Raw genomic sequence first — 21,756 nt, 5'->3', positions numbered from 1 at the left:
TACGTGAAAGTATGGTCCCTGTTTCATAATCTGAGAATGAACTTAAGTAATGGTTATTGGGGATGTGTCAGGGCCGGCGAACCGGGAGCCCTGGTAGCTGATGAAACCCTCAGCTGATGAAACCCGGTAGTGACACGAGGGTTCCGTTTTATCAAAAGATAAAATCGATTGTAAATTTCCTTAACACACAGGCTGCCCCAGACTTATGATGAAGCCAGCTATGTAATCAATTCTATCTCTTCATAAACAAGGAACCCAGAAATAATAAGCTGCCCCCACTCCCCCCACCACTTTTAAAAACGCGGTGCCGGCAGTATATGTTAATAGTGTCATATGTTTTCAGAGGAAAATGATTTCAGACATTCTTTCGTGAGAATTTGATAATCTCACAATTTCCAGGTACATGCAATTGTAAAAGGCTTTTACGTTATATCCATTGTCACACATTATGGAGGTTTGTACAGGACTGGTTTGGAAATGAAGAAATGAAAAATTAATGTCCACTTTATCATTGCAAATCAACACATGTATATCACTTTTAGCTGTACTGTGCAATAGTTTGACAGTATCATTAGCTTTTTCCTTGATGATTTGCATATTCTCACAATCTGTTGGAGACGATAAACAATTCAAAACTACATGAGTTGTTTGTGAGCAACTGCAATCACAACGTTTACCGTATGAAAGGAGGTTATCACCTATGATTCTTCTATCTATCTTAATCTTTTAAACATTTTGCTGCTTGGACGAAACATTGTGAAAGCAGTTTCCCAGCTTATGTGAATTGTTATTGCTGAATGCTGCATGTTTCATATATTATGTCATATGACTTTAACGTTAATCATGTTAATGTCTGAGTACACTCAGAGCTGTAGGTAGAAGTTCGAAATGGAGCACTTTGTTCTATTCTCTTGTACATCATATACGTACTTACAATGCACATACCACATGCCAGCTTGTAAACTATAATATTGTAATCTGATAAGTTTTCTCTCTGTTTGTTAGTTTTTAGACATTTAATGGTGTTGCCATGTGCCATATTGATATTGGCATAGCAATGCAAACTCCTACTCCCCCCCCCCCCCCCCCCAAGGAAAAACGCAGTATCTACATCCAGCTCCATTTCTAAACAACCGAGATATTCACCATTTTATATTTTTGCCAAAGCCCCTGGAAAATATACTCTTTTGAAAAATTCCTTCATTGTGGAATTTTAGTCTATCTAGCTACCAATTTTCCTGGAAAATATCATTTTGTGTTTTTGTTTTGTTTTTCAGTTATTGATGAAAATGTAGATACTTTGGGGAAACCCCACGCAATTGACTGATTTCCCCAAGGAAAAACGCAGTATCTACAATGGAACGAATTTCCTCAAGGAAAAACGCAGTATCTACAGCGGAATGACTAGGATTAATCATCTGCCATAATTATGTATGCATGTATACATCATTGTTCAAGCATTCTCTGGCCCTGGGGGATGCATCCTCCATCCCCCTCCCTCCATTTATGCCCTGATTACAGAGCAGGCTTCATAAGATTGTTAAATAACAGATCGTTCTTGGAACGTTTTGCTTAAAAGTGTATCCCAGACCGATCTTGCTGTAGGCCTAACGTTACGTCCATACGTGTTTAATATGAAGCTTGCCAGGGCTGTAATGTGATGCTACATGGCCTAGCCGCTAACTAGCATCTAGAATACTAGATCTAGATCTGTACAGTCTAGGTTACAGTCTGTCTAGACCAAAATAAATCTAAATCGGATGTCTGGACCTAGATCGATCTAGACTAGGTCTAGTTTTTATATCGTTTATTCTAGGCTGGCTACGTAGCAAGCTACACGAGTCTACCGCCTCAGGCTATACATGCACGATGCTCACAGAAAAAACAAAAATAGCCTAACGTTAGAACTGCAGAAGGTTTAAGCCCTACACGAGCCAGGACTCTTTGATTAGAAAAAAAAAAATACATCTAGAACCGGTCTAGAATGAAGTGACATCCGCTCTCTAGGCCTATTCCTTCTGGATTGAACCTAAGTTTAACGTCATGTAAATTTGTAATGTAGGGGCCTAGGCCTAACTTTTTTTACTTGTAAGTTATGTAGCATGCAGCATGGGATCATGCATGCATTTTACGCAACCCAGTCTCACTAGAGTCTAGACACTGTCTAGATCCGATAAGAATTAAAATACAACTTATTCTTAACTGTCTCTATTTTGTCCATTTAGGGCCTACCGTGGGTAGGGCCTACCTATTTTTCACATGGACCCTAATCTATTGTCAACTATGTAGACAGTATGGTATGGAGTAGATAACTGAACATTGACACTTCACTAGACTTAGGATTCTAAAAAGTGGTTAAGTTTTAGACTTCTTACTACAGGCCTGCCCTAGAGTAGGCCTATTCAAGTCCAACACTAGATCTTTCTTTAGACTTTCGGAATACGGACCCTGAAAGTTCTGATTAACGTTAAGTCTAACATTAGAAAAGAGACGCAAGACTAAAACGTTACTGTCTAGACAAGTCTACAATCTACTAGATTGAGATCTAAGGCCATGTAAGGGAGGGTGTAACATGTTATTGTTACATAACCTGACGTTTATCCGATACAACACAAATAGTCTAGGCCTAGGTTCTAGATCTATTGCCTTTCGACGAAACTTTCGGATTCGGAGCCTGAGGAATTTTGACAAGGGTCTAGGCATAACAAAGTTACTTCACAACAAGTTAATATTGAAATAGTACGGATAATGTTAATCATTGAGGTAGAATATGAAAGAATAAAGCTGATCGTTTATCACACGAAGCGAAGTAAACACAAATGTAGGCCTAGGCCTATGCATTTGTGTTTACCTCGCTTCGTGTGACAAACATGCATTTGTGTTTACTTCGCTTCGTGTGACAAACAATCAGCTTTATTCTTCCAATATTGAAATAGTTTTGAATAACTTACTCATTATCTGCAGATAAATTTTTCTTGAGGGCTAGGCTCACGAGTAATCTTCCCCACGACAACATTTTGTTTTATTCCAAGTACACACTCCCACTGTATGCTGACTAGCCGGGCCCTGTGCTGACTGCTGCACAGCATCAGTGCAGCAGCTAGCTGCAAGCTGTCAGTGTTGTGTTGTATTGTTTAATGTGCACTCGGTTAGTCTTAATCACACACTGTGTTTTATATTAGGATCACGATCTCATCAAAATATTTACTAATCAGTATTGTTTCGGTTAGATATTTTGAACATTATGTCTTATTATTGAGCAAGTATATCTAAAGAAAGCAATTTACGTTCAAATTACAGAACAACCGGCAAAGTATTCACATATATAAATAACAGTGTCTGGTAATTAAGACTAGCTTTGTAGATACTGCGTTTTTCCTTGGGGAAATATTCATCATGTAGATACTGCGTTTTTCCTTGGGGAAAGTGCAAGTTAAGTGTAGATACTGCGTTTGGCAGTTACGGAAAAGTGGCTTTCTAAACATTTTTTCAAAAATCCGAATATGTCATATGAAGAAGGATTGCCCACTGACTATATTTATGCAAAAAAGTGAAAATCGCCAAAAATGTTAGATACTGCGTTTTTCCTTGGGGGGGCAGTACTATTCACACGTTTACTCTGTAGCCTAGCTTTGTTCTATGGAGAATGGCACTGTGTAGTTTTGTCTGAAGAATGTGCACATTTTAAGATAAAAAGTGAACAACTATGACTGGATATAATTATAATCAAATCATACACGTACACGTTTATATTGGCACTTTAAGTTTGCACAAGATTACAGGTATAGATGTAAATTTGTAAAATCATCATGGTCGCAATGTACAAACAATCATTCATTACACCTATATCTCTACTTCTACAAAACTGTTTATGTCAATGTACTTATTGCTATACGATGTGTTATTTGGATTAATGGATGGATACTAAAAGTGGCTGCATTTGTTCACTGGAGGTACACTGCACTTTATCTAACTGTTTGTGTAAATAATGACTCTGTCACAATTTTCCTGCTCTGTCAATGCAAAGTGTCTAATGCATTATGCTAATATCGGAGATTATTTCATTATGGTCTATTTTGAGTAATGTGTTTCGTTATCTTTTTGTGTGCAAATGATACTATAGTTATGCATAATCTAAATGGCAAGTTAAAGACACTATTGCATATGTAATGAATATCTTCTTCTTCGGTACAAGTAATTGTATGTTTTGCACAATGATTATCAGACAGAGTGTCTTATAAAGTTAATATGGTGAATTTTGGTGAAAGTTCTGACGCACGAAGCTGATGAACAAACACTGAGAAATTATAGCCCATGGATGAATTTCACATTAGTCCACAGAATGTAAGCATGACATGCCTAGTTTATTTTGAATAGGTTTTCCACTTTCATGATGTTGATATAATGTATTTTGTATTATTTTAAAAGTGAAAACAATAGATATCAGTAACTGATATCAATCTGCAATGACTATTTATCAGTTGAAATTGAAGTGAAAGGTGGAATGCGGTCTTTTCGCAAGTTGTAATTACCTTCTTATTGTCTATTCGGTATACTCATATACATGTATAGTGGAAACATTTTGCAATTTTCATATCAAAATGTGTAAATAGTACAATTTTCTGTTAAGGTTCTGAACGTAATTTGTTATCTAATTTGTATGACTTCCTCTCTCTTCAGACAGCAAGGGGGAATGTGGTGATAGAAAATGTATAACGTGATGAATATGAAGAATATGACAACAGAGCAGTAAACTCTAAAGTGCAGCTAATCGTAACACCATTGTAACATGGAATGAATATGTTGTTCTTTGTCTAATTTACTAGCTTGTGATACATAATGCATCGTTAGGCGGTCAACACATTTCTATTTGTGGTCATTTAGCGATATGAGTTTGAATATAGAAGTCCGCCGAATGGGAGGACAAAGGAAAGACGTAATGCAAATGTGAATTGTCTGTGAATTAGGACTGATTGATGCGGACTTCATTTGGTAAAAAACCATAGCTAGCAATGGTCTCTTGTTCATATTCAATAAAATAGTTTTATTTGCATGGTGTATGTGTAGATTTCATATTTCAGGGTGTGATAGAATATCAGAGATGATGCATTGTACTTTTGAGATCGTTAACATGAACTTTTTTAGAGAAGAGAATTATATTTGTAGGAAGGAATGGAAACGTTGCACTTGATTACTTTCTTACTAGAAATTTAAACAGAAGTGTGCTTGTGAAATAATGATTAATACTGTTGTTTCCTTCTTGTTTAGGTGAGGACTCGTTGTAATTGCATTATGTAAATATGATGTGACTTAAATTTGATGTATGATGTGACTAATTTTGATGTTTTAGCGCTGTTGTACATCATGCTGAAAATACCTCTCCGTGTGTTGTTAACGAGGTATATTAAAGAATGAAGAATGTAAACGAATTTTGATTTAGTGAATTGCTTGTTATGAGTCAAAATGGTTTGTGAAAATCCTCATAAGGGTGAAACATTATTTAATCAGATTTTAAGCAATGTAACCAATGTAAACACATAGCCTAACTTCTACCTTCACGTGAGGCTTATTGTAGTGTATTTTTGCATGATTCCAAATTGTAAATAAAAACAATGTTGATGAATGGCATCAAACGTCAATAATATCTCAGCCGAAAACAATTATGAAACATAATTTTTGTATGTTGTTGTACTTGATTGAATATTTTTACACGTTTGTAGTATAGTGCATTATAGATTTCTATTCTGTGTGTTATAGCTTTGTGTTGATAGCATGTAAAATAGCCATTGTATGATCATTCGTGTACAAACGTATTTTATCATTAAATGCATAATAATCGGATTTTCGTGCCATTATAGTCATGTAGAACAATTATTTTACTAAGGAACAGTGGAATGACTGAATTAAAAGTAGATAGTGCAATTCAATACATTTCCCTCAATACATGTACGAAATCTCCCAGCTCATTATCTAAACATGAGTGCTCCAGCTAATTCCCTCTACGATATAGGATGACACCACTTCGAGGGAACGATGCTAACATTCAACTAATGTGCAGTATACACTGTGGTTTGTTCACCCATTTTTATATGGTAGCCACTGTGATACAATCAATGCAAATTCGATATCTGATGGAGGGGCAGGAACGTGTTTTTATACTTTAACAAAGACATGACTATGAAGTGCATGCCTTATTATGCCATGGATAGAAACACACAGGACGCCTTCCAATGACGGACTTAATCCCGTGTAAGGAATTTCAATCAAACGTAGTCATGACTGTTTATCAACATACGTTAAAAAACTGGAATAGCATTTTACGAATTTCCCTCCTATGCGAATATAGGTTACCGTACTGAGTATCACATGGTCTTTTTTTGTCGTCATACTGTAACCATTGTACATTGTAAGAGGAGAATAGTTTCCTGATATATCGCGCATATTATTTGTGTAGATTACATTATTGAGTGCATTTCACTTTGATCGTATGTTGGGGAAAATTGAAACTGTATAATCCCATTATCCAATAGAGTATACCGTAGTAGCATGTAGTAATACAGCTTTTGCACATAATTATGTTGTGGTCAACTGATTTTGATTTAACCGATTCAGTTTTTTTTTTGTATATTGTTTAATGATTTTTTCTATATTTTGTAAACCAAGAATGCAGCCAGTGTGTTCTTGTTTTGTCTTTGACTTCTGTATACATATAAATCAGTCTACCAGTCTATTTACTGTGTTTATGGTATTGTGTATAGCTATCCATACAATCACTGAAACCTCAGTTGTAAAAACAGCCACGCTCAAGTCTCTTTTGGAAGTAAGACTCACACTTGTCAGAGTACATTACTGAATGCTGATCAAAGATCTTTAATTTGAATCAGCAATCTCTATAATCTCGGTATGATTGATTACAGCGCATACAATACATGTACATAGTCATGTACTTTATCTGGAAATATCATGCAGTGTGTAATACTATCCATCTATTTGGAAAAAACGGAATCTTGTAAGTTGTAACTCTTCATAATTTTTGTTAATGCTACATGTGAATTAAAGTCAGCCTATAGACCATCAAATTAAGTTCTTGCTCTCTTGATTTTACTTCTTTGATGTAAGTTTAAGTGGCAAATAAAACCGCGTGTGCATGTGTGTATCTATTTCCGTTTGGATAAATTAAGAAACAGCCCCTCGCATTCTTTACAGAACATGTGTAAATAAATATTCCTTTACATGTACATGTATATCTTAATTGTGCTTTTGATATTTCAATACGTTATCATTTCTTTCACTTTAATGTCATGAATGATTAGTGATTGATAATGATTATTAGCTTAGTGGAAATACAAAATAAACAAACGTGTTAAATCACATGATGTGCATATCCACATTTTATGTTTCCCTATGTGTGTTATTATTTCGAATGTGTCTTTTGCATTGTTCAGTGGTAATGTCAAATATATAATACAATCCTCATATAGACGTAATTTTAGAGGAGCAGTAGGCGTAACTAGATTCAGCGGGCGCATGTATTTTTTTATTTTTTTGATTTGCTGACCTTTGATAGATTTAATTTTATTGTTCCACATCTCAAACTCAAATAACATGATACAATCGACTGAACATAAGACGAGACATAGCGTCGTAATTACAAAGAATATAAGAGAAGACAATTTTACAAACATGAAATGTGACGGACCTACTAAAAAGCTGATCTTGTTGTAGGTCCCTATATTGATATGTATAAGTCCATTTAGGCAAGTATTATACATGTATATATATATATATATATATATATATATATATATATATATCACACAAACAAACACACACACACATACGCACTCTCTCTCTCTCTCTCTCTCTCCACCCTAAGTCAACACAAAGCAGACACTGATCAGTTTAACCACACGCCACGGATGACCAATAGCCTAATCCAACGCAGGTCATCACAACATGCAAGTATGACTTTCTACATTACACTATCCGAATGCGTGTGTTCTTTATCTTTTCTATTATTATTGTATACACTATGAATGACATACTTGTTGCGTAGACGTTACTGAAAATATCACTGTCACAAGACCGTGTATTTTTAGTGTCAGACCCCGTTGAGGGATTCGGGTCGAAAGCTTAAACTATACGAACTAACAGTTAGCCTCACCACAAAAAAAAAAAAAAAAAAAAAAAAAAAAAAAAATATATATATATATATATATATATATATATATATAGAATAATAAAATAACACACACCCATCACGCCCATCTGCCAATCAAGTACACTGTACTGAGTCAATTACACAAAGAAACATGAAGTTTATTTCCGCTGGTTGGTTACACTGTGTTATATGTTGTCTACTTTATGGTATATCCTCCATCATTTCATTATTATATAATCGTCAAAAGGTGCTATATTGTGTCTTCTTGAGATGCATCTTCCATTAATCGATATTTTGTAATCTTGAAATATGTTTCAGAATTGTTAGGCTCAATCGCGTCCATTCCAATTTTCGTTTCATTTATTCTATAGCTTGTTATCTCACTTCATATTCCATCCTATCCCATACCCCTCCGTCTGTTTATTCCTATACATAATTCCAGCGGATTTTGCACACCAATAAAGCTAATATATCCGGCAACCTGCGACATCATTATTTTGTCATCATTGTGTCACCCATAAATCGTTCCAAACATGACATAAACAAACGTCCTGTTCATCGGCATAATGTTACCACTATAATTATACATGTTCATTGTATATCATATAATACATGTACCTTTATATTTACATGTGGCAATAACGCAAATCAGTTGAATTGCTGTTTGCAGCTTTATTTGGGTTGTGTGTTTTAGTTATGATAAATTTACAGACACATTTTTAGCGCGAGAAAATGCACTTCAAGATCGATTTCATACTGCTGAAGCGGTTGCTTGTGTCTCGGGAAATGACATCTCATCCCCGTGGGATGTAATGTTTATTTTGTTCTCTGGAATTCAGGAGTGTGCCATGTCGAATGCCAGAAAAGCATGTTATTATTGCTGGGTCACGTTATTGTTACGTTACTGCGAATATATGGCGTCTAGTACTTGTACTATCACTCAGAAATGTTAGCGTGTAATATGGGCACTCTGTGATTTGATGCGTGCATTCATCTCGGTAGATACGGTGAAACTCTCTCCGGTGTATAGATAGGACCAAACATATGGTAGAGGGACGGTGTTAGGTTCTTCATTCAAAATGAATTAACACACATGCACACAGGCAGACAGGATGAAACCTGATTGATATCTAGTCCAAATATAAGTTAGTCTGATAAACAAAATAATAAGATTATACGTGTTCAACGTTAAGAATTTGAATGAAATCGGATGACAAATAAGAAATGTTATGAAATTTTCAAGTTTTGATAATTTCTCCAAAACAGTTCTTGTACAGTAGGTATGAATATGCAATTGAGTGAACTAACCATGTTTTACCCTCACAATTTTCCATTGAACGTGTACAAAAAAAAAAAAAAGTCAATGTTTCTGTCATTGAAGTCTGAAACATGACGTTACTCATGGTTGAATAGCTTCAAAGTAGTGATCAGTTAGAGGTATGAGGATTTGAGCCTCGGGCATAATTGCGTTTGAATGAAAAACTACAAATTTCAAAATGTTATGTACAAAATATATGATAGGTTGTAAGAGCATGACATGGTCACTTTTCCATTTGCATATTTATATTGATTGTTGATGAACTGCCCCCACCCCCCCCCCCCAAAAAAAAGCGAAACTTCTAAATGTCATAACCTCCTTATTTTTCATCCGATTTCGATCAAATCTACACCGTTGAACTCGAAATATTTTGCTCTTTCTTATCAGACTAAATGATACTTGGACTGGATTTCCCCTTTAATACTTCAACGATATTTCATTTGTACCTTCCTCGGATCGTTACAGTTACCTTTATTGTAATCTAATTTATGTAAGTGGCATTTTCATTTTCATATCCTTCAGAGATACCTTTCATGGTTCAAAAAATTTGGAGATATTATTCAGATACCGTAATAAAATTACCAATATCAAAACGTTTCAAGATGTTATTACAACGACCCTTTTTCAATCCCTTTCCTTCATTGTTTGTTCCTTCTGTATAGAGAAGTGTGGGATTTCTGCGGTCTTTTCTCAAGTGTACATCCCAGTTTGCACTTTCAGAAAGTTTTGATGAATGTACTTCTAAATGAACTCATTTTCGTTACGTGTATGTCCTTTTCTTTCACGCAATTGAATAAACATCACGAATTGACTCCATTTTTTTTTTGTTTATTCAAAAGAATCATTATGATCCAATGTACGCCTTTATACGTGCTCGTCGCAACGCTTTAAAAAATATTGTACAGTGTATTCTTTCGTTCAAGTAAACATTTCAACTATCTAATCACAAAGCAGCTCATGTAAACATTGTTTTCTCAAGTTCATTATATGATAATAATCTTGTTTTTGTTTGTTTAGAATTGTTTAAGAGAAATTCGTCCTGCAGATTTAGGCCACCTGATTTCCTTAGGATGTTTACAAAGAAATGGGTTTACGTAGTTAGTACTTATGAATGTTTTCTTAAAGATAAGTTGTCTCCAATATTGCATTTAGGTTGGCTAATTATTACGCTGTGAAATATTTCAATTATTATGAATGGAATATGTACAAAACAGCTTGATCAGTTTAAGAAAAAAAGAAAGTATTGTTTGTGTAAACTGTAAAAATGAGAAATTACTGATTTTCAAGTTTTTGAACACATCTGTAAAGACTCTGAACGAGTTGATTAGACCGAGGATCTTCACCCAGAAGGTATGGAAGCATGGTGCTACTGAGGTAGGCGAATCCAACTTGATGCCCCGGGTCTGCACAACCGTGTTGTCCGCCAGCTCCTGGGTGCCCAAACATTGTCACTCCGTCCTACAAAAAGAAGAATAAATCAGGCTAGTCTATAAGAGAAATCAGTAAAACTCATTATAGGTATTACAATCGCAGGTATTAATCCGATCCTGGATGTACGTTTAGAAATAATTAGGAAATAATAGTTCTTACACGTATACATTATGTTCATTAAATTGCTATAGCTATACGTACAGTCTTTGTAACCAGAATGTTATTGTGTACACCATGGAGAACAAAGAGGCTACCCAAGGTGTTTGCCAATACCTCTCGTAATCAGGTTCCAGATTCAGTTGATATTCCTATATCCATGGACATAATAAACACTAAACTTCTTTTAAAAAACACTCATTTGTGATACCCGCACCTCCAAAGCACAATGTTTTAGCTTTATTCCCTGTATATCAATCGAACGTGATTACAGAGAATGTAACGAGTACCAAGTAATACAAAAACATAATTATGACATTCTATTAAGACCTTCTGAATACATGTGTTTTGTAATTCTTATCCCATTTCTCTATCTTATCAAATACCAGCGCTGAGGGCCTTGATACTGTATGCACAATGGCCATCGGAGACAGTTGTCCACCTGAAGGCTAACCTACATTATTAAAGCTGAAGTATGTCCCAACTTTGACGAACCAATGTGCGGAAAAGCGTAGAAAATAATGTAAATGATATCATCGAAACAAATAAGGCGTATATATTACTAAATGGTCGACAAAATTTAGTCACTCTAGGGGACATTACGTTCAAGCACGAAACTAGTAATAAGTAGCATAAGTCATTTGCTATACAATACGAACTGATTGACCACTCACAACAAACTTATCAATTTTGATCATCCCGCGACTGAAGGAAAGAGGAATGCCGAGAGTTCTGTCGACAGAAGGAGGCTCAAAATTCAGAAAATCGTCGATTCTCTCCTTTGACAGCAGAGTTCTGTTAGTAACTGGGTCTATGCCACCAGATGAAATTATTCCATACAGCTGAAAACAAAACGTCATGACATTGACATAATTATACACATCACTGTGTGTTTAGATTCAACACGTTCAAAGCTTGAAATGGAGCAGATATGAGATTCATATACATTGTATAATTGAATCACTCGATCAAATTAATATCCACCTACTATTAGTCTGAGTTTTACCTTGCGAGTGCAAGTAGAGAAGCTTAAGGTACACAATATTAGGTAAGTCGTAGTGGAAGCATCAAACTTGATGGATAGGTGGTGTTAATGAGACATAAAGGTTGATTATGATTTTACATTTCCTGACATGATGGCGCCTTCAGTGCTAAGGGGGCAATATGAAGAGTTTGTTTGCACAAACCGAAAAGTCCATATTTGCCAAATGGAGATATTTGCGATTAAAGGTCAAGAAAAATAAAAAGAATTGTAAGAAAATTTTGGCTTCTTTTGACCATAACTTCAAAAATGTTAATTTATGTGACCACGATTGTAATGACCAATATATCATTTAAAAGGTATTATTTTGTACTTTATGACAGAGACCGGACTTCAAAATCTTCAAAAATGGACTTATCGGTTTTTGCGAACAAACCCTTGATATTATATCTGCTTTTGATAGAACTTGCTCTCTCTATTCGCTCGTTCTATTTTTCTTTTATTCGCTTTGGAGAATGTTTGTCAAATACCGCAGGCATGACAGGGATTAGTATCGGACCCGGGCAACCCTGAATGAATATTATGCGTTCTTTCCCCTTGTAATCAAACATTCCATCAAGACTAGTGATCATTTTGGCAGGGAATTTCGTGTATCGAAAGCCAGCTGGCCAAATCACGACAAATCGCAAATAACACCATGCAAGCTGAAGATAACGATCGCAGATTTGGAATACATCCTGAAGGCTTCACTTAACGAATCTCTTATAGGCATTATGTGTTTTTTGACCACCATCTAATATCTGATCATTATCATAATCAACAGGAGGATATGATTATCATTCCCCTCATCATTTTCATGTCAACATTATAGTGATAATTATTACAGTTATTAGTCGCCATCGTTACCTTTGCAAGACCAGCCGCAGACCCGATCCCATTTACTGACGGCAACTCGATGGCTCTGTAGGCGGGATCGTTAAAGACTCCCAACTGTCCAAAACAACACAAACATTTATTATGAAATCAGGTGGCAATGATGTCAATAAGAGTGTGTGTGGGTATCGTAATGCACACTTTGTGGAATTATAGTTAGGCGCACCTCTCCAGAGTTGGTATTACATGCAAATTACTTTCTTTATACTTTTAAAGTTGACGGAAAGATTAGTTCTCATATCCTTGATAAAGTGCAAGGCTAACGTGAAACACTCTCTATCAGTATTAAGTCAACAGAACGGTACATGTTTCACTGAAATGAGAAAGACATCAATTGGTAGGTACACGTTGTATTCACATTGTACCCAACTGTTTTGAGTAATTGAGACCTTCGGTAGCACAATACCCTACTGCAAATGACACATTGTCCCACAGTGTGTTCAGGATGTTTTTCATATTGTCGGATGCGTGAAAACTCTCGAATTTAGTAGTGTGAAGATCATTTCACATTGTGGTCTCGTTTTTCACACTGTGTTCACATAGTAATGTTCTGTTTCACACTGTGACTTGATGATCCACAATGTGTTCGCAATGTTAAAACGCTCGAATTTAACAATGTGAAGAGATTTCACACTGTGTCCACTCAGTGTTCTCACACTGTGTTTCACATAGTGTTTCACGTTGTGGGACACTGTGTTCTTTCCAGCAGGGCTATCCTGCACAAAAAAGAGAGATTGACGGAAGAACAAGCTGTAAAAGTACGAAGTTTCCTCAGGAGAGATGGGGCTGCCTAATATAAGTTTGTGATAGTAAACCACTCCTAGCCTTTGGTGTAATTGTGACATGAATGCCCAATTCAGATTTATGAAATATAATTTTTTTTTTCGTAACTTGCAATACGATCTGTCATCAAGTTTTTGAGAACAGAAGAATGGAGTGAGAAAACTAACAAAAAAGAGTGATGTCTTACCTAACGAGGGCAAAGAGGGCTTGTAAACAAATCGCAAATCGTTGACCTTCCCTACTGAAAAGAACACTGTCCCACAGTGTGCTCACAGTGTGCTCACATAGTCGACTATGTCAAAATGACACTCGAATCTAACAGAATGAAGATGATTTACAGTGGTTTTTTTCAGAGTGTTCACATAGTAATGCTTTGTTTCACACTGTGAATTGATGACTCACATTGTGTTCAAACTGTTAATACACTCGAATTTAACTGTGAAAAGAGATTTCACACTATGTTCACACTGTGTTTCACACTGTGTATCTCACACTGTGGGCACTGTGTTCTTTCCATTAGGGTTTGCAATAATATAATATGTGAGTATGCTTGAATGTGTGTGTGTGTGCCTTCCGCAAATATATGCTTGCATTCTACATTCTTCCCACTCACATCTTCCATTTCGTTTGCATTACTCATCATATTTCCAATGGCGTTCGAGTTTATCATATGAAGTATAGTTTGTCTGCCATCCGGGGTCTGTATACTGTCCAGGAATTGTAAGAACATCGGGCGACGGTCGACGAGAAGACGGGCTACACGGTGGTTGCTTTCGAATGGAAGACCGATGTGGAAATCTATGCCTGCAAGAAAATTATAACTTCATTTTCGGATTTACGAACCTTCGAAATAACGAACCCTCGGAATAACACGAGAAAAATGTTAACGATCACCTCTAAGTATAGAAAATGTGTGTGTTTTTGTGTGTTGTGTGTGTGTGTGTGAATAACAAGCAATTTTACTGACTGAACGTGCTATAAATCGACATTACCGAAAGGCTCTGCTATCTCCTCCTTGAAAAATTGTCCCAGAGTTCGATGTTGAGGGTCAACTCGCCGCAAAAGCTAATTGGCTAGTGGTCCAAATGTGAAACCATGGTAACCATGGGTGTGGCCATCATACTCCCACTGTGGCCCTGTTCTTGCCATGAGTTCTCCCGCCTTGGCAACGTCTTGTAGCAAGTCCAGGCTCAAACCAGGTGGTGCGGATACGGCAAGCCCCGCCTGAAAGGTGAGTAAAATTACTTCAATCATGGGTCAATCACTAATTTCTTACATGCTATCTTTTTTTTTTTTATCATCCACGTAAGAATCGGTTAAATCATTAGAATGTGATAGCAAGATTAATGCGACCTACCTTTTACAATCTAAGGCCCTGTTTCATGAAGCTGTTCATAAAGTTGTGCATGACTTTACAAACGAGTGGAATATGAAGTGCCAATATTATTATGCTTAACAAAGTACGACTGTATAGGCCTGCAAGTATGTCAATACACCTACTTCTATACATTGCGGCAAAATCACATCCACTAAAAACCTGTGTTAACATGTAGGAATAATCATTCTCATCTGCAAATTTCAACATCAGCTACTGAAATCAACAATGATTAGGAAACACGCTTGACTTGCCATATTCTAGTCGTTCGTAAATTTGTGCGTAACTTTAAGAACAGCTTTATGAAAAGGGACCCAGTTGGCCTATTATTTTCAATTGCATAATCATTTAATTACATTTGAGTGTGTGTGTGTGTGTTTCAAAAATATGATTGCGTAGTACCATCAAGCTTATATATTGTTCAGTAATGTTTACCCTTTTACATCGTATATTCTGCAGATAAAAACAGGAACTATAGGAAACTTGATTGTTTCCTAAAACTCCGGATTTAGACACTGCCCGGAGGGAGACGTGCCCACATACGCAGAATTCTTTCTTTCGCCCCTTTAATTTGTTCGGATTTTAGTTTGTTTGATTGCTTGGTTGCTTGCTTGTATTGGGAAACGGGATACTTATGCAAGACAATTTTCAGTTACATGCACTGAAAATGTTTTCTTCCATTTAGTGTAAAGATACATCTTTTGTCCGTCAAGGAACCTTAGTACAAGAAAAAGACCGCTGACCCCCTCTCCTACTTAAAGAAATATAGCACAAAATCAAAATACACTACAACATGCTACTCTATCCTCTGACACACGTGACGGGAGTTAAATGTTTCAGCAGGTTAGGAGTAAATGTTTCTGATCATAAGGGTACCATCAACATGGGTACGTGACATCGTATGTGGACACTAGATTTTGAATTTAAGACCATCCAAAAATTAGTGTTAGAAGAATAAGTCAAATTGTATAAGCACAATAACTGACGATGACGTTGTCATCACCTTACAATTATTGCCCATTGATCTTGCAAAAACAAACAAACAAATAAACAAACAAACGAACAAATGAAGAGTTTGTTTGCAAAAACCAATAAGTCCATTTTTGAAGATTTTGAAGTACGGTCTTTGTCATAAAGTAAAAAATAATGCCTTTTAAAGGGATAGTATAGTATTGGTGGAGATGAGAATCGGGCTTTTTTACTTTTTGTGAGATACCAAGAAAACACTTATGAAAGAACACAGAGCATACCACTTTAAGAGGAATTCAAAGTTTATTTGATGAAAATCGGGTTTGGAATGACTGAAACATCAAAAAACAAGTAAAACAAAGCGATCGTAATAAAATGTGGGTCCCACACCTTATTGAATCGCTCTATTTTGGATATCTCAGCCATTTCAAAATCAATTTTCGTCAAATAAACGTTGAATTCCTCATGGAATTACACGCTCTTTCATATTTCATAAGAGGTTTCTCATTATCTCACCAAAAAATGTTAGAAACCTGAAATTGGGTCTCGACCAAAACTATACGATCCCTTTAAATGATATATTGGTCACTACATACAAAGGTATATTTTTGAAGTTATGGTCAAAAGAAGCAAAATTTTTTTTATTATTCTCTTTATTTTTCTTTACCTTTAATCGGAAATATATCCATTTGACAAATATGGACTTATCGGTTTTTGCAAACAAACTCTTCAAATAAACAAACAAACAAACAATCCAGACGAACCTAATTCTCCTGTCATAAAAGTTTAAAAGAAAGCGGTATTCCTGAATGAATACCATCAAAGATCAATCAAGTATAGTAGAATTTGAGACTGGGTCCTAATTACTGTACGTGTGAAAAAAAATGGATATTTCATGAATTTTGTTTATGAACCATAATATACAAGTTTGTGGTGATCTTGACAACATCAACCCACTAGTTTGCATATTCATAATTATGGACTGTTGGAGAATTTTTTAAAGAAAATTTATAAAGCTTAATTACTTCATAACTTCTCTAATTTTCATTCAATTGTGATAAAATTCTCACTGTTAGGCTTATACAATATTAATCCTTATACGACTGACTGTTAAGTGCTTAGAAATTTCTGTGACGTATTTTTTATCAGGCCCTTCAGGCATACAAAAAAAAAAAAAAAGTTTAATGACCTTATGCTCCATCATGTCTTTGACGGTAACCTTCTCTTTGCCCTTCTGTGCGAATTCCGGCCAATAGAGGGCGACTGGTTTGTTGTAGTCCAGCAAACCTCGATCAACGAGTGTGGCGATGCACACTGACGCAACTCCTACATCGGGGGAAAGACAACAAGGGAAACGTGGATTTAAGAAACAACCTCTTTGACTACTATTGATACAGATGGGTCATATCCAGTGATTAAATGAAGGCAAAGTGATCAAATACTGCGCCTTTACGTGTAAACAAAACATAATATAAAAAATAAGAGGTCTATTTTTCTTTTTGTTTGCAGTAAAAACAACAAGAAAGAGTATAACGAGAACGATGAGAGTACTTTGTACATACAGCAATAGGTCATGGGGAGCACTCTTTGTTCAGTTTTTTTTTTTCAGTTCAGTTTTTATTTTTGTTTCTGCATTTCAAAATCAATACAAATCAACAAGTCAACAAGCTAATATTCGTAACGTTTGGATCTTACATACATTTTCTTTTTTTTTTTTCAAGAACGAATATCATATATGAAAGGAAGCAATAGGAAATGATAAAAATGAAATGCAGGGGACCATCATGCAGGGGACTTTGCTTCTCTCCTGAAATGTTCTGCAGTTTTTCTTGCTATATAGGTAAGAACACACATACACCTCCCCCCCCCCCCAAAAAAAAAAATAATAATAATAATAATAATAATAATAATAATAATAAATAAGATTATTTGTATCGTTTGACGTCTGTTATGTTGGTAAATCTCAACGGAATATTTCCAACCAAGTTTCTTCCGTTTTCCAAATCCTGTCAGAAAGTTTGATGACAGGTTTCCCATAATCATTATGCATGGGTATTGTATGGCCTATAAGGTGTACAATTTACGATTATTGTGATTCTATGTTATTCAGGTATTAAAGGTATACAATAAAAAGACACACAAAGATACATTACTATATACAAAGTAAACATGAACAAAACAGAAAACAATTAAACTTGATTGTGGGAATCCCAAGAGAAGCAATGCTTATAGACAGGGGCCCAAGTAATGCTTGAATATCAATATACATAAACAAACAAGCAAGCATGCATTTCAAGTTTGTACATTTGGTTTGGTGGGACTGAGAAGGAAAAAAACAGCATGCATGTATATGTATATATATATATATATATATATATATATATATATATGAAGAGTTTGTTTGCAAAAACCGATAAGTCCATTTTTGAAGATTTTGAATTACGGTCTCTGTCATTAAGTACAAAATAATACCTTTGAAATGATATATTGGTCACTACATATCAAGGTACATTTTTGAACTTATGGTCAAAAGAAGCAGAAATTTTCTTATTATTTTCTTTATTTTTCTTGACCTTTAATCGCAAATATCTCCATTTGGCAAATATGGACTTATCGGTTTTTGCAAACAAACTCTTCATATATATATATACATATATCATATACATATATGTATGCCATGGAAAACAACAGCGAAAATCCAGAAGAGATGAAAGAAGAGTAGGAAACAAAATGAGTATGATTGGAAAGTTGGGAGTATTTAAGCGATAGATGGACTATAGACGTATACTGCTCGCAAGCACTGATTTTCATTCATGTGAGTGTAAAGTATGAGTAGTATGACAATAGATTTGTCAATTTTCCCTCGGAAGGAGCAATATCGCGATAAAGTAGAACTATGCTTTGTGTCTTCTGGAAGAGCATTCCATAGTTTTGGAAAGTTTACTTGGAATGAGTTCAGGGCTAAATGCTGTGAGTATAGACCTTTGGTTGTCGCAGCGAATTTCTCTGAGGGGTATCATACAAATGAACAGATTAAACACATTTGGTAATAATCCAGCGTAAAGTTTATACATGAAAACTAGAGAATTAAATGAATTGAATCAGTAACAGGTAATACACGAAGCTGAAGCTTATTGAGTGAAAACTATACAACAATAATTTTTTTTGCAGCCATTTCAAATAAAAACAAATGAAATTCACCTTTCGTTGATGAGAAGAAAATGGATATGGTGTCCTGTCGCCATTTCTGCTTGCTCTCATAATCTGCGAATCCACCCCAAATGTCGACGACTTTCTTTCCCCGATGATAGGCAGCAAATGCTGCTCCTCCAGTACGGGGATCTCGGCCACTCTCAAAGTTTGCTCTGTGTCAAAGATAGAACAAGAGTTATTTCATTTAAAGGTTATAAATATGAATTAAAAGATCAACTCCGAATATGATCCAGAACTAATCTGTTCCTTGTTCATTCACATATAATATCTGTGTTTCAGTTTCTGCTTAATTCCTTCTGCTGTTAGCGATTTCTTCTACTGTAATTACACTCTGATCCCTTTTCCTTTATCTTGGGAATATAAAATTATACTAAAGCCGATGATGCTAAGGAGGCGTGTTATGATATCATCTTTCTCTCTTTTTCTGTACTCGGAATCAGGATCAAAAGTGTCGATTTAGCCCGTGTTCCGGGAACACCGTATCAGATTGCAACAATTTTTAGCTATTCAAAGCCATGTAATTTACCTGACTATAAATATTGTATTAGATCGAGGTAGGTCGCAAAACATGCTGGTATTTTCAAGAAATAGGCAGATAAATTTCTATGAAATGTTTAGGCTTACAATATTACAATACTATAAATGCAAAATGTGACATATATTGTGACATGTATATTAGAGAAATCGGTTTTTGTGCGAACGTATAATTTTACGAGGAGAATTACTGGATACTGCTGACTTTTCTTCATCGTCATAGTGACAGAGGATCGGATCAAAATAATCTGTATTTGGTTTGCGTTAACTGGCAGAGCGATATTAACCCGTTCCCTGTTCCCATGGGAACCTGGTGGCCTGTGTACTAAGCCTATTTTTGATTTTAGAATTTAATATGGAACGGATTAAGTAGCACATTTATAATCTGAGTGAATTTGGCCTTTTTGACCAGGAAGCCAGATGAATACACTTTTAACGACGACTCACCTGAAAGTCTCTAGGACGTCCTCGAATCCAGGAGCTACATAACCCTCTGTGATGACAGGTGGTGGAGTCTGAAAGAATCTTGGCAGGTACACCACCAAGATGGCTGTCACGCCCATAAGGGCAGCATTCTTCATCAGCGCCATGATTACAGTATTACTTGGCAGAGTTAACTTCCCTCCTTGGGAGAATAATTTTGAGTCAGCTAGTATACGACCAAGTATGAATGAGAATGGAGTGCCAGGCCCATGCCCTGTCTTATCGTTTGATTAAAGAACAGGTTGTTTGCACTGCAGCGGAATCGGCTTGATTGTTTTGCAAAAGGATTTATGCTAACTTATGCAAAGTATTTACCCGGAAGGGGGAGGCACGCATATCGCATCGACCTACCAGACTCTGTAATACCCGGGCCCTTTACGCACGTAAGTGCGATACACGAATGTTGTGCCTCGCGCTAGTTCATGAATGCTTCCTGTAATCATTGGTAATGCGTACAGGCGGCGATCGGAGACGGGGGGCGGAGGTAGATGGGAACGAGTCCCCCCCCCCCCCCCCCCCACCTGAATTTTTCTAGGACTTTCTGCCCCTCCTCCATCCCCTCCCCTTTGATCTTTTTAAAATTATATTCTTTTTATAGCATTTTTGATGGATTTTGTGTGATTATGAGAACATGTTCAAAATGGTGTAAAAGAATGAAAAATTTTCCATAATATATTCCACCAGTGGTGTACAACAAATCGATCATTTTTTTTTTTAATTCTGAAAATGCAAAAGCTTCCTGGCTTACATGGAAGGGAAGAAACATCGAAACATTCTATCCCTTACAGTCCCTCCCTCCACCTCCAGAAACTTACGAAACATAAAAATATAGGTTTCTTGGTCAGTTTTATACTTTTGTCATTCGAATTTAAGAATGTGCATTCAAATTCACACGGTATACGCAAGCAAAAATATTCGAGCATTCAAATTCAGAATCCGAGCAATCATTTTCATTGATGGGAGCTCTAGTTATTTCCTTTCCGTCAAATCAAATTCACGCATGCATGTGCATTCACTGTCTAAATGCGAGCATTATATTTCCTATTTGTGCATTCAATTTAACCCGATAATCGCAGTGAGCTTGTTTGGGGAGTTCCATTTCATTTTCAGTACCAGTACCAATGAGAGGGAAACACGTACCCCCCCCCCCCCTTCTTTTCGCTTCCACAAACACAACGTTGCAATAACACGCACGTGCGAATCAAGAGGTGACAGATTCCATGAATTAGCCATTCAATTTGTATCTCAATATTCAGTTTTCTAACTTTCTTATTTCATATAGATTGCAAATATGCCATCGAAATGTCCATCAGATCAAAATTAATGTAAAATGTTTCCTCGTGTGGGAAAGAGAGTGATATACACACACTCTCCCCAACCAAATCCCTTTGGTCCATATAAACCACCATAAGACAATA

General features: G+C 36.0%; 1 pseudogene; it reads right to left on the bottom strand.

Annotated features, from left to right (window-relative positions):
• Positions 1-10,751: 10,751 nt before the first annotated feature.
• Positions 10,752-20,445, bottom strand: LOC140239174 (beta-lactamase domain-containing protein 2-like; annotated as a pseudogene).
• Positions 20,446-21,756: the final 1,311 nt, after the last annotated feature.

The sequence above is a fragment of the Diadema setosum genome, chromosome 15 (genome assembly GCF_964275005.1).
Source record: "Diadema setosum chromosome 15, eeDiaSeto1, whole genome shotgun sequence".
Classification (NCBI taxonomy): domain Eukaryota; kingdom Metazoa; phylum Echinodermata; class Echinoidea; order Diadematoida; family Diadematidae; genus Diadema; species Diadema setosum.
The sequence above is the reverse complement of the archived record's forward strand: the minus strand, read 5'-3'. Positions and strand labels throughout refer to the sequence as shown.